General features: G+C 37.6%; 1 protein-coding gene across 1 annotated transcript in view; it reads left to right on the top strand.

Annotated features, from left to right (window-relative positions):
- The first annotated feature begins 208 nt into the window (after positions 1–208).
- The window catches only part of LOC139138278 (fibroblast growth factor receptor 1-like), a 107,478-nt gene continuing 95,683 nt past the window's right edge, over positions 209–12,003 (top strand). The window contains exons 1-3 of the mRNA XM_070706586.1: positions 209–415; positions 10,995–11,258; positions 11,620–11,707. The gene's annotated coding sequence lies outside the window, so the exon portion shown is untranslated. The remainder of the gene's footprint in view (positions 416–10,994; positions 11,259–11,619; positions 11,708–12,003) is intronic.

Below are 12,003 nucleotides of genomic sequence, written 5' to 3' on the forward strand. Positions count from 1 at the left end.
ATATCAGTGTTCGAACACAACACCATGATGACGTACTGGTCCAGGTTCAACTCACTTAATATTTTGCATGCAATTCTTAAACATCAGCTCTAGACAATGACATCTTAACCAGCGGTTCAGAAGGACACCTCTGCAAATTGTCAATATTATTCCAAACCCGGATCTTGGTTATTAACCCCGGCAGAAGTTTAACCTCCAGGTCAGAGGTATTGTTTAGTCAAAATCTTTTCAGAAGTGAGGTTGCATTTATGAGGCAAGCAGGTAAGACAGAACAGAGTGCAAAATCAGTACGTTCTAAATCCACCAACATCTCAAGAAGTGCTACTGAAAGACAACAGCCTCTCAATGAAAATGGTGAAGAAGATTATTGTCGTGTGTTTAGCCATGCTCCTTTGGATGCTGTCAAGTATAAGTGGTTAGTATTCTTTTGCATTGTCTGAACTTTCTGATGAGATCCTTTGGAATTTGTCAACTTCCTGGTCGTTGACAGTCATCACATGAGTTTGGTTAAGGACTGCAGCTATTAAAAACTAGATTCAAAAAGACAAGATAAATTTGCAAGTCAAAAGTCTGAATAATATCTGTTCTCCTTTTTGCCCTCAAGAACCATTATTGTTTGAGAAGACAGGTGGCGTTACCAAAATATTCCTTCTAGTGCATAAAGCACTTTCAAACAGCCTATTTGGTTAACATTATCAGTCTTAACAATATGTACTTGTCCTCATCTTCAGTATACCTTTCTTTCTTGCTTTTAAGTCTGTTGTTTTGTATCTTGTACATTGTCCACCCATCCTTTTTTTTCGTTAATTATTGAATGTGTCCTTTTGTATTGCTGTGACTTTGATTTCTGACATGTAAACAATATATTTGTATCTGTGATATTTCTCGTTGCAATACTACAAAAAGTTTTTGAGGGTTAAAGCTGCTCCTTAAAATAGATTTTCTTAAACATTTACAAATACTACAGGTATGTACCAAGCCTTCTTGCTTTACAGTTCTTGTAAGCGACCTTATCTACACCCTGCTCGGCAGGTTGAACAGAACACCAAGTGAAAAAATCAACCAAAATCTTTTAAGTAATAACTTTACGAAGTTCATGGGCACATTTTGATTTCTATTTGGAAGAGAGGTAAAAGTAAATATAAATAGTGTTTGTTGCTCTGACTTGCTTCTGCATCTCCAACTGGAACGCTCAAAGTGCAAAGGCCAGAGATCTAAGTCGATTGCCCTTGGGGCAGGGTTTTGAATATCCAACCCATTTACGACTAGAGCAACAACAGAAAATTTCATCTAAGGCATTTGTATGCCACCATGTAGTGTCAGGAACTTCAGTCATGGTCCATAGAGCAGAATGTAGGCATTTATCGTCACAGCTTCATTGTGGCTGGTTTTGCAACTAAAAACACCAGGAAGAAGGAAGTAAAAAAACCTAAAGTGAACCATTTCCCTTTCTGCATTTCTGTCTGTAATTCTATCTTCAGTCTGACAGTCATCATCATCTCTCTCTCTCTCTCTCTCTCTCTCTCTCTCTCTCTCTCTCTCTCTCTCAAACACACACACACACACACATATATCTCAAACACACACACACACACACACTATATATACATATATATATGTTCGACTGTGGTTTTTCAGGTTGTTTAATGAGTATATATAAATATACAAGATGCAACTCAAAATATATGACCATGTGAATGATAGAAACTCCATTTACTGTCCACCTTTTATAGATCTGTTTTGCTAAATGGGACACAAAAGTGCTCTTTTTATATCGTCTGCTACAGTTGCAAAGTCTTTTGTACAGTATCACGCTTCGCTAAAGGTGTAGTGGTCAAAGTACGATTACAATAAGTGCTCCTTCATCTGTGACCACAACAACTTAAGGTAGAACGCGCCTCGTGGACAGATATTCAGACTCTCAAATTTCTACAATTCTTTTCTGATTTACCACCTGTGGGGATCTTTTTGAAGTTCTTGGGGAAAGAAAAACTTGCACCGTGTTATTTTTTTCGAAAATCCAACATTTTATTTTTCCCCAATAGAGTTAACGCAGGATTTACTGTTGAGTAATTTGTTTCGCTAGTTCCAGACTTTGCACAGTGACCACTGATTTTTATTGTTAATTTGGTGAGATAATAGTTGAAAGTTTCATTTATGAAAGTTTGAGAAAAAGTTGAAGTCTTTGACTTTCGAGGCGCATAACTACCTAAAAGATACGGAATGTATTAGTAGACCTGTTTCATAAGTCAGGTCCATGACATATGTACCAACATCAGTGATTGGTTCATCTGGTAATTTAAGGTCCATTTGCGTTACGCTGATTGGTGGGACCTCATGCGTTAGGTCTCATTACTATGTATTATTCACTTTACAGCTCCCTGATTGGTCAATGTGTAGGTCCGGTCCTCCAGTGTTCACTGCCTCATTATGCAATGTCCCACGTGCTTCCTGGCTACCGCTGAAGTAATACGTTATTCGTGAATTTCGCGGATCGGCCGAAAGTTACAACGAGAAATGCCCGACAAACCTTCATGCGTTAAATTTCCATGTTTTTACTTATCCCTGTCACTGTATGCATTACAGGCATGTTGGCTCGTTGTTTTCCAATTGTTGTTTTACGTACAAAGTTCACGTTTTTCATTTTCATTTTGATTTGACGGGGGCATTGGCCGCATCGACAACAGTGAGGCCTGTGAATGACAAGAGGAAACAATAGAGCTTCAAGAGAAACACATGGGGTTCGTTATATAATTCAGTAAGCCGTTTACCATGTTAAAAGATCGAAAATTGTGACCGTGTGAGAACAGTTGTTCGCAGTCAACTGAATACTGCTTGTGCCAGCCGTCATAGATTCTTGTGGGTCAGTCGTACTGGTCGTAACTACATATAGCGATCTTTGGACAGACATGTATGAATATCTTTTTCGCAAACTCTTGGAGAAATGCAAAATTGACTAGATCAACCATTTCAACCAACAACCGCAGGAAAAGGACAAAATTTATCCTGGCAATATTTAATTCATGTATAGTTCACAGTATCACATAAAATGCCATGAATAGTGAAGAAACTCTCGAACAAGGTCAAATCTAACTGGATGTTTTGACAAATACTCGGCATGAGTACTTTTCTTCATATACTGGGATCGAGCTGCGACCACGTGGAGGCATCATCCAAAAGTACATGAGATTGCATAATGAGGCAGTGAACACTGGAGGACCGGACCTACACTTTAGCCAATCAGGAAGCTGTAAATTGAATAATACATAATAATGAGACCTTCACATGAGGTCCCTCCAATGACTGCTCCGAAAGTGGACCTTAGATAAGCGGATTAACCAATCAGAGCATGCAGTACATGTGTGTAGGACGTGTAATGTAGGTCATTTTGAAACAGGATTAATAGTACACACCACGTAAATGAAATACATGCTGTTAATTCGTAATTGTGTAATTTGTGTATTCAGCACCCATTTCTGATTCGTATTTATTAGCTATCGGCATTATCCAGTTTAATAGATATCTCTGTCTGTCTGTCTCCCATATAAGTGTGTATGTCCACTGCGAGATTCCTTATGACTGGTTTACCTGTTTACCTAAATTTTTGCTTGAAGCTGTATGATTAGCATATTTCAGAGCATATTTTCGTTTTTGTATGTGCCAGTGCCAAAATATGCAAATGAACTTTAATGAATATTCTTGATATACAGCTCCATGGACGGCCACGCTTTGGTTTGTCCAAATAAGCATACATTTTGCCTTGTAGAAACCTTTCAGTTATTACGAGAGGGTGGGCTGGGGGAAATCAGGGATGGTCCACCATGTAAAATATGACCCTTTCCCAGTTCCTTGTGTAACCCTCCCCATCTTCCAATTTATAAAACATGACATGAGGGAAAATTGTTTTTGGTTTTCCCCATAGACTTCCATGTACATTGAAATGAATTTTTTTTTCAAATTCCAAGTAAATTGATGCACTTCTAACCAAACTAATCTAACCAAGTGAATTAATATCAATAATCAAACATATATAAAGGCACATATACAGATTGTTTTGTATTTGAGATGGTATTAGTTTTCTCATAGATGCCTATGTATAGTGAACTGATATTTCGAGGTGAAATCCAATTAAGCATTTGCTTCTAATCGTCTAATTTAAGTCAACTACATTCATAACAATTGTCAAACATGTATAACTGCACAGCTTTAGCTAGTTTTGTTCGAAGGAAATTGACATTCCCTGTGTGACTCAATTAAATTTCTTGCACAGGTGCATTTTCAATCATCCCTATAGTACGTACATTTAAAATAAGCTGTGCAAAGCGGCTAACATCATATATGTGCATAGCCTTTATTGACTCCAACTTGTAGTGTGTGTTTGTAATATTTATTACATGCCATGTATCGAATGTCGCGCGCCCGATATGATACAATGGTAACTTTTTCATAACATAGCAAGCTGCATAGTCATCATTTGACTGAAAATGAACCAGACCTATTTTCAACCTGACAATTTCGGGGTTAAAAATGACCAAACTACATGTTTAACATAGGAAAAACATGTTTCACAGAATAATACATAAACTATAAACCGCATACCAGTGCATTGTTTCATGAAGACAATTTTCTATTTTAGCTCCCATAGCCATATGTATATATGGCAATGGAAGCTATTCTTATAGGCTAGGAAAATGTCTGTATGTATGTATGTCTGTATGTCTGTATGTCTGTACGTCTGTATGTCTGTATGTCTGTCCGTCAACATCAAAAACTCCAAAACCGCTGTACATTTCATCTTGATATTTGGTGTGTACATGGATGATGGGCTGTAGATGAGATTTTGTTCAAATGAAGTTGTCATTGCCAAAAATATGCAAATTAAGTGAAAAAATGTAAAAACAGTCAAAATTGAAAAAACTCAATAACCACTGAGCAGATTACATGAAAAATTAGCATGTAAGTACTTTGGGCTGACATGAAATGATTGTGCGCATCTTGGGTCAGTATCTTGGACTTGCTATTTTTCATGAATTTTTTTGTAATTTTCTCCCATTTTTGGTCAAAAAATCTCCTGCTCTGAAACCACAAGTCCGATTGATTTGAAACTTGGTATGGAAGTGCATAGGAGTGACCTATCCCAAATTTGGGCAAATCGTGGTGAAATTTGCATATTTTTAGTTTACACGTCCATAGACTCCCATGTATAAGGCAGATCTCCATAGACTCCCATGTATAAGGCCACAAAAATAAAAATTTAGTTTCTCATCGTATTCATATTGCAAAAAGGATGCAGTGACACAATTTTTAGTCCCCACGGATGAAGTCCAGTGAGCTTATAGATTGGGTCATGTCCGTCTGTTCGTCCATCCGTGAGTCCATCCGTTCATGCAGATATCTCGGATATTTTGACAAAATGTCATGTGACCTTGATGACCTTTGATCTCAAATATACATATTTGTCCATAACTCAGTAACCACAAGTGCTACCCACCCTTCATAAGGTATGATGGGACAGCTTAGGACAGCTTATGGCGCCACAAATTGTACCTCATTAATTATGCACATATCTAATTTTGAGCGAGCCAATAGAGCTAGAGGTCTGATTTTTGGTATATAGGGATAACTTAGCAAAACAATTTTTTTGACAAAATGTCATCGTGACCTCGGTGACCTTTGACCTCAAATATACATATTTGTCCATAACTCAGTAACCACAAGTGCTACAGCCTTCATGTATGGTATGATGGGACACCTTATGACGCCACATATTGTACCTCATTAATTATGCGCATATCTAATTTTGAGCGAGCCAATAGAGCTAGAGGTCTGATTTTTGGTATATAGGGATAACTTAGCAAAACAATTTTTTTGACCAAAAGTCACGTGACCTCGGTGACCTTTGACCTCAAATGTACATATTTGTCCACAACTCAGTAACCACAAGTGCTACAGCCTTCATGTATGGTATGATGGGACACCTTATGACGCCACATATTGTACCTCATTACTTATGCGCATATCTATTATTTTGAGCGAGCCAATAGAGCTAGAGGTCTGATTTTTGGTATATAGGGATAACTTAGCAAAACATTTTTTTGACAAAATGTCACGTGACCTCGGTGACCTTTGACCTCAAATATACATATTTTTCCATAACTCGGTAACCACAAGTGCTACACCCTTCATGTTTGGTATGATTGGACACCTTATGACGCCACATACTGTACCTCAATAATTATGTGCATATCTCATTCTGAGCGAGCCAATAGAGCTGGATGTCTGATTTTTGGTATATAGGGATAACTATAGGAGAGAAATTTTTTGACCAAATGTCATGTGATCTCGATGACCTTTTACCTAAAATATATGTTTATGTCAATAAATAAGTAACCACAAGTGCTATGTCCTTTGTATTTAGTAGGATGGGAGACCTTATGACAACACACGCTTTACCTCATTAATTATGTACACATCTAATTCTGGGCAAGCGAATAGAGCTAGAGATCTGATTTTTTGGCATATAGGGATTAATTAGCAATATGATTTTTTTTTTTCAAAATGTCATGTGACCTAGATGACCTTTGACCTTGATTATACATATATATGCATATTTCAGTAACCACAAGTTCTATACCCTCCAATTTTGATAGGATATTAGACCTTAAGATGTCACATCTTGTACCTCATTTATAATGCGCATATGTATTTCTTGGCTGGCCAATACTGCTAGAGGTCTGATCTTTTTTCCCGATTTAGAACCATAACTTAGACATGCCTCATGTGTTTCAAATTGGGAACAACGACATAGACCTATGTGCCCATAGATCTCAACATATACACTCCAGTGATACTTCTTAATGACCACATTTTCCTGCCCCATCAAGACTAATACTCCTATTACAAGTGGGGACTATGTCATTGTAAATGACTTGTTGAGTTAATGGTTGTATCACAGTATTTGATATATCTCATTCTGTATTTTTTCCATTTTATATTCTGAATAATTACATTAACATATTTCACTGTCTCCAGTACATTTCATTTAAGTATTTTCACTTCATGTACTTTATCCCTTTCACACATGTTCAAATATTTGACCAGAGAACAAACACTAAATAGTCCGGGATGGGAGCTACAGTGTCATGACGCTATTTTTATTAGATTTTTCGTCTTACGCATGAATCAAGCAAATGATTCGGTCCAACTTTACAACCCTAACAATGGACTGTGTGTACCCTCGAGGCTGGAGACCATTTGCTCTTCTGACGTTGGCCAAATCGTTATATGCAAACGGGCGCATAGTCACTTGTTTGAGTCATAATATATCATATATCATACAGACAGCTAGATAGACTTACACAAACCACGCTACTTTCATCTCTGTCATGTTAAGGTACAAGTCTATTTATGTTCCTACTGTATTGTAGAACAGCTATCACAATTATTGTTGTAGGATTATTGTGATTTTTTTGTAATTCTGTAAACAATATATTAGAAATATGAATTCTTTATAAAATTGGCAAATGTAAACTATGACCACCCTCGACGCCAAGTTTTTAAAAAATGTGACTCTCCCCTAAGGATAGGTTTGTAAAATGACCCGTCTCAAATTCCCCCTCCCCCATGATAAAAGCTCCAGAGTGTTCAGTGAAGCTGCCTTCTCAAGAGAAACTGATGTATTCAAGTTACGAGAAAATCAGTTACGTTGTATTTGCAGGATTGATGAGTCAATTCTTAGCAAATTATTTACGATTAAAAGTGCATTTCCTGTGGTTTGTCAAAATATTGTCAGAAGGTACAGCCATTGTTTTGTTAGTATTAACACATCATGCGTCTCACCTCTTCATAAGAATTTCATCGTCATCATCATCATCATCATCATCATTTATTGTTTAAAGACCACTACACACCTTATCTCAGCGGTCTGTACATTACACAAAAATTACAGGTAGAAATTTAAAAATCGAAATATACGAAATTTACAGAATTTGAAAGGATATTCCAGACCTAACTATTCTGATGATTGCGTGCAGTCAATTTGATTATAAATTCGCCAAACTAGCTCCATGTGTGTACTGGTGTTCCCTGTCAATAGACCCCTTCCTGGCGATGTATTAGGCCAAAAAAAAATTGTGTGTTTCCTGTAACATGCTCTTCAGAAATAGGGTAGGTAGGTAGGAAAAAAATTTTTTTGGTAATTTTTTTTTCTCTGCAAAAAAGAAAATGTGAAAATTTTAATACCCTTCGACAAGGGTCGAGGCATCGTCATTGTCAACACAAAAGATTACATACACGAATGCAAAAGACAATTACGCAACACTCAGTATTATACACAACTAGACAGTGACGACACAGAACAAACAGTAAACAAAGTACACGAACTATTAAACAAAATGTACGAGAACAAACACATCGACCATGATACTTATAAGTATCTCGATCCAAAAAACATTAAAAAATTCGTACCCCGCATTGGTACTTATTGCCTAAAATTCACAAACCGCCGCCTGAAAACTCAACTAATATGTATGACTGCTCCAGTCCCACTAACAGAATTTCAGAATTCGTGGATTACTTCATAAAACCACTGGTCCAGCAACAACCTTGAAATATAAAAGACACAACAAACTTCATACAAGAAATAGAAAAACAAATTTCCCCCAACATGCATTTCTTGTAACACTCGACGTGGTGTCGATGGACACAAACACAATTCACGACGAAGCGATTCGGCTAGTCAGTGAAACATTAAACTCACAAACCTCGCTTCAAACAATTACGGCATTAAAAAACACCCACGGAAGACTTAATAGAAATGCTTTCACTAATTCTAAAATACAAGTTTTGAATTTAACAAGCAATATTTCCGCCAAACCCGCGGCTGCAGCATGGGATCGAATGCCTCGCCAGAGATAGCAGACATTGCTTTTCATGAACTTGAAAAGAAAATAATCGTAAACAAACACGACAACATTCACTTCTGAAAAGATTCAGAGAGGATGTCTTTGCAATCTTTCTGGGAACACAAACCGAACTCACTAACTTCATTCAAATAATCCACACAATGCACCCAACGTTTAAGTTTTCATACGAAAACTCAACACAAGAAATTACATTCCTGGATGTAGTAGTTTTCAAAGGTGCCAGATACCACAAAGAAAATATCCTCGACACAAAAACACATACTAAACCAACAGACACATTCCAATTTCTACATAGAGAATCGTGTCACCCGACAGCAACATTTAATGGCTTTATCAAAGGTGAAATCCGTAAATACGCTAGCACTTGAAACAACAATGACGACTTTACTAAAAAAGTCGCTTTCTTTAGAAACAAACTTCTCGACATAGAGAATACAAAAACAATGAAATCACGAATATAACAGAAATAATAAACCACAGTATTCGTAATACACTAACAAACTGTACAAGTACACGTAAAGAAGCAACAAACAAACTCATCTTCAGTACAACATACAGCCCTTGCATAAAAACAAAAGATCTTAAGGGAAGTTTTTTGAAACATATGGCTGAACTGGAGAAGGACTCAACACTAAGGAATCTATTCCCAGAATCACCAATCATTGCTTACAAGAGAAACAAAAACCTAAAAGACACACTAGTCAAAACAAAATTTACAGAAGTAAAGAAACAATAAAGAAACAAACCAGACCACCAAACGGACTCACAACGAGACCCAAACATTGATATTCTTGCCTCGCTATTCGAAGAGCAAGACCACTAAAATACATTAAAATAAATTTTCACAAACACAAACTAACGAAAGAATCTACATTGCGACTGATGAGAAACCACACTCGGGTTTCGAAACGCAAGGGTCAAAGGGCCACTCATCAACTTTGTAACACCATAGTTCCGGCTGCGTCTCGCCATAAGCTTTCCCCACACAAACAAAACATTACCGTACACACTAATCCAAACTTCCCTACAAATATCCGAGGCGAAACAAACATTTTCATTAACACAAAAATCGGATAAAAATGTAGGAACACATTTTTGAAACGAATCAAACACAAACTCGACACAAAAACATTTGGATAGTTAGGTGGGGAGCCTCTTTCACACTTTTTACAATCGCCATAAGCTTTCCCCACACAAACAAAACATTACCGTACACACTAATCCAAACTTCCCTACAAATGTCCGAGGCGAAACAAACATTTTCAATAACACAAAAAATCGGATAAGAATATAGGAACACATTTTTGAAACGAATTAAACACAAACTCGACACAAAAACAATTTGGATAGTTAGGTGGGGAGCCTCTCACACTTTTTACATTTTTTCTTGAACGTGATCGCATTTCTCACATGTTACGGAAAACACGCTTGCACAAGCAGTCGCTATTGTTGTTTAATGACGTCATGAAATCACGCGTGATTTAAAACTTTTCCCACTGCCAGCGGGATTTGTTTTCAAGGTCCAAAAAAAAGTTTAGGGTCGGGGGTTTGAACTAGGGTAGGTCGGGTTACCGGAAACACACAACTTTTTTTTTTATGACTTAGCCAAAATTGTTGTGAATGCATACAATATTAAGGCCTAATCTCTTTCCAGTTAAAAATTGTAACGAATTTGGCTAATACATTTTGTGTGTAACTATAACGAGCTATACAGAAGTCTCCTGTAAATGACTGTCGCAATAATTCAAAAAATCAGTAAAACTTTGCTTATCGAGCAACTACCCGGGCTGTTCCCGTTTTCTGTATTGGTTATGAAATTACCGTTGTGGCTTTTCTGTGATTATAATTGCGACTTGTGCCTTTACGAAACTGTAGTAATCAAAAACAGCGGATTTTGTTTTCTTGGGTTGCGTTTAATTTGTATCATTATCGTTGTTGTACTAATCGACTGATATGAGAAATGTGAACGTTTAAATATAAACATCACGGACGACAACTGTAAGGCCGAGAGGTCCGGGTCATTCAATTTGTCATAATTAACATATAGACTTCTTCCTCTGTCGTTTTAAGAAGCTGATTGGACTCCCTATTTCGACACGGACAATCCCGACTACGAAGGAGACATTGAAACGATAACAGAAGTTTCCGTCGCCTACCCAAGATTTATGTGTAAAGATCCTGTCAGATTGCAAGTAAGGACGGACAACGGTGTGCCGGCTCATCAGACCGGTGAAGTATTTAGTGAATACAGCATAGAAGAGGGATTCGTCTGCTTAAATAGGAACCAGTCCGACAAGCTATGTGAGAATTATCAAGTTCGATTCTGTTGCCCAGGTAGGGTAAAAGGTTAGAGATACAAAACTATGAAGCAAGCATCATTAAACCCGCTGTGATTAAACCAGGTCACATTTCCTATAATAGCGCTTAAACGTGAGCTTTTGTAGCATAAATCGTCATTCCTTCCGAATAAAGCATGTTGTACTTGAGCTTTAAGTCTTTTTCTTAGTTGCACGACTGTTTGAACTCTAGGTGAAACAGAACAAAGTCGATCATTGCCTCGTTACAATTTTGTTTACTAACAACGAAACATCTCTCTCCTCTCTCTCTCTCCTCTCTCTCTCTCTCTCTCTCTCTCTCTCTCTCTCTCTCTCTCTCCTCTCCTCTCTCTCTCTCTCCTCTCTCTCTCTCTCTCTAGGGGACACGGGGCCAAATGGTGCCTTACAGACGAAGAGTTAAAACAAATTCCCACGAAGAAAATCTATGCCTCCGTTGTAATCCCTGAGGTCAGTAGCTAGAGCAGTGGACTCAAGATTTTAGGATTGCGAGTTCGAGCTCCGGCATCGTTATGGCGTTGTGTCCATGATCAAGGCACTTTATTCCTAATTGCTTCTTCCCACCAAGGAGTGATGGGTACCTGGTAGAACAGTGGTTGTAATGTATGCGTTTAGCTCTGCTGCACATGTGAGCTGTTGCTCCCAAGGGAGTTGAGTGATATCCAAGCGACTAGTGATAATGATAATTGTAAAGCGCCTTTAGCACAACTTGTGGATGTGTTCGCTAAAAACCAACCAATTATTAT

This window comes from Ptychodera flava, chromosome 8, assembly GCF_041260155.1.
Source record: "Ptychodera flava strain L36383 chromosome 8, AS_Pfla_20210202, whole genome shotgun sequence".
Classification (NCBI taxonomy): Eukaryota; Metazoa; Hemichordata; class Enteropneusta; family Ptychoderidae; genus Ptychodera; species Ptychodera flava.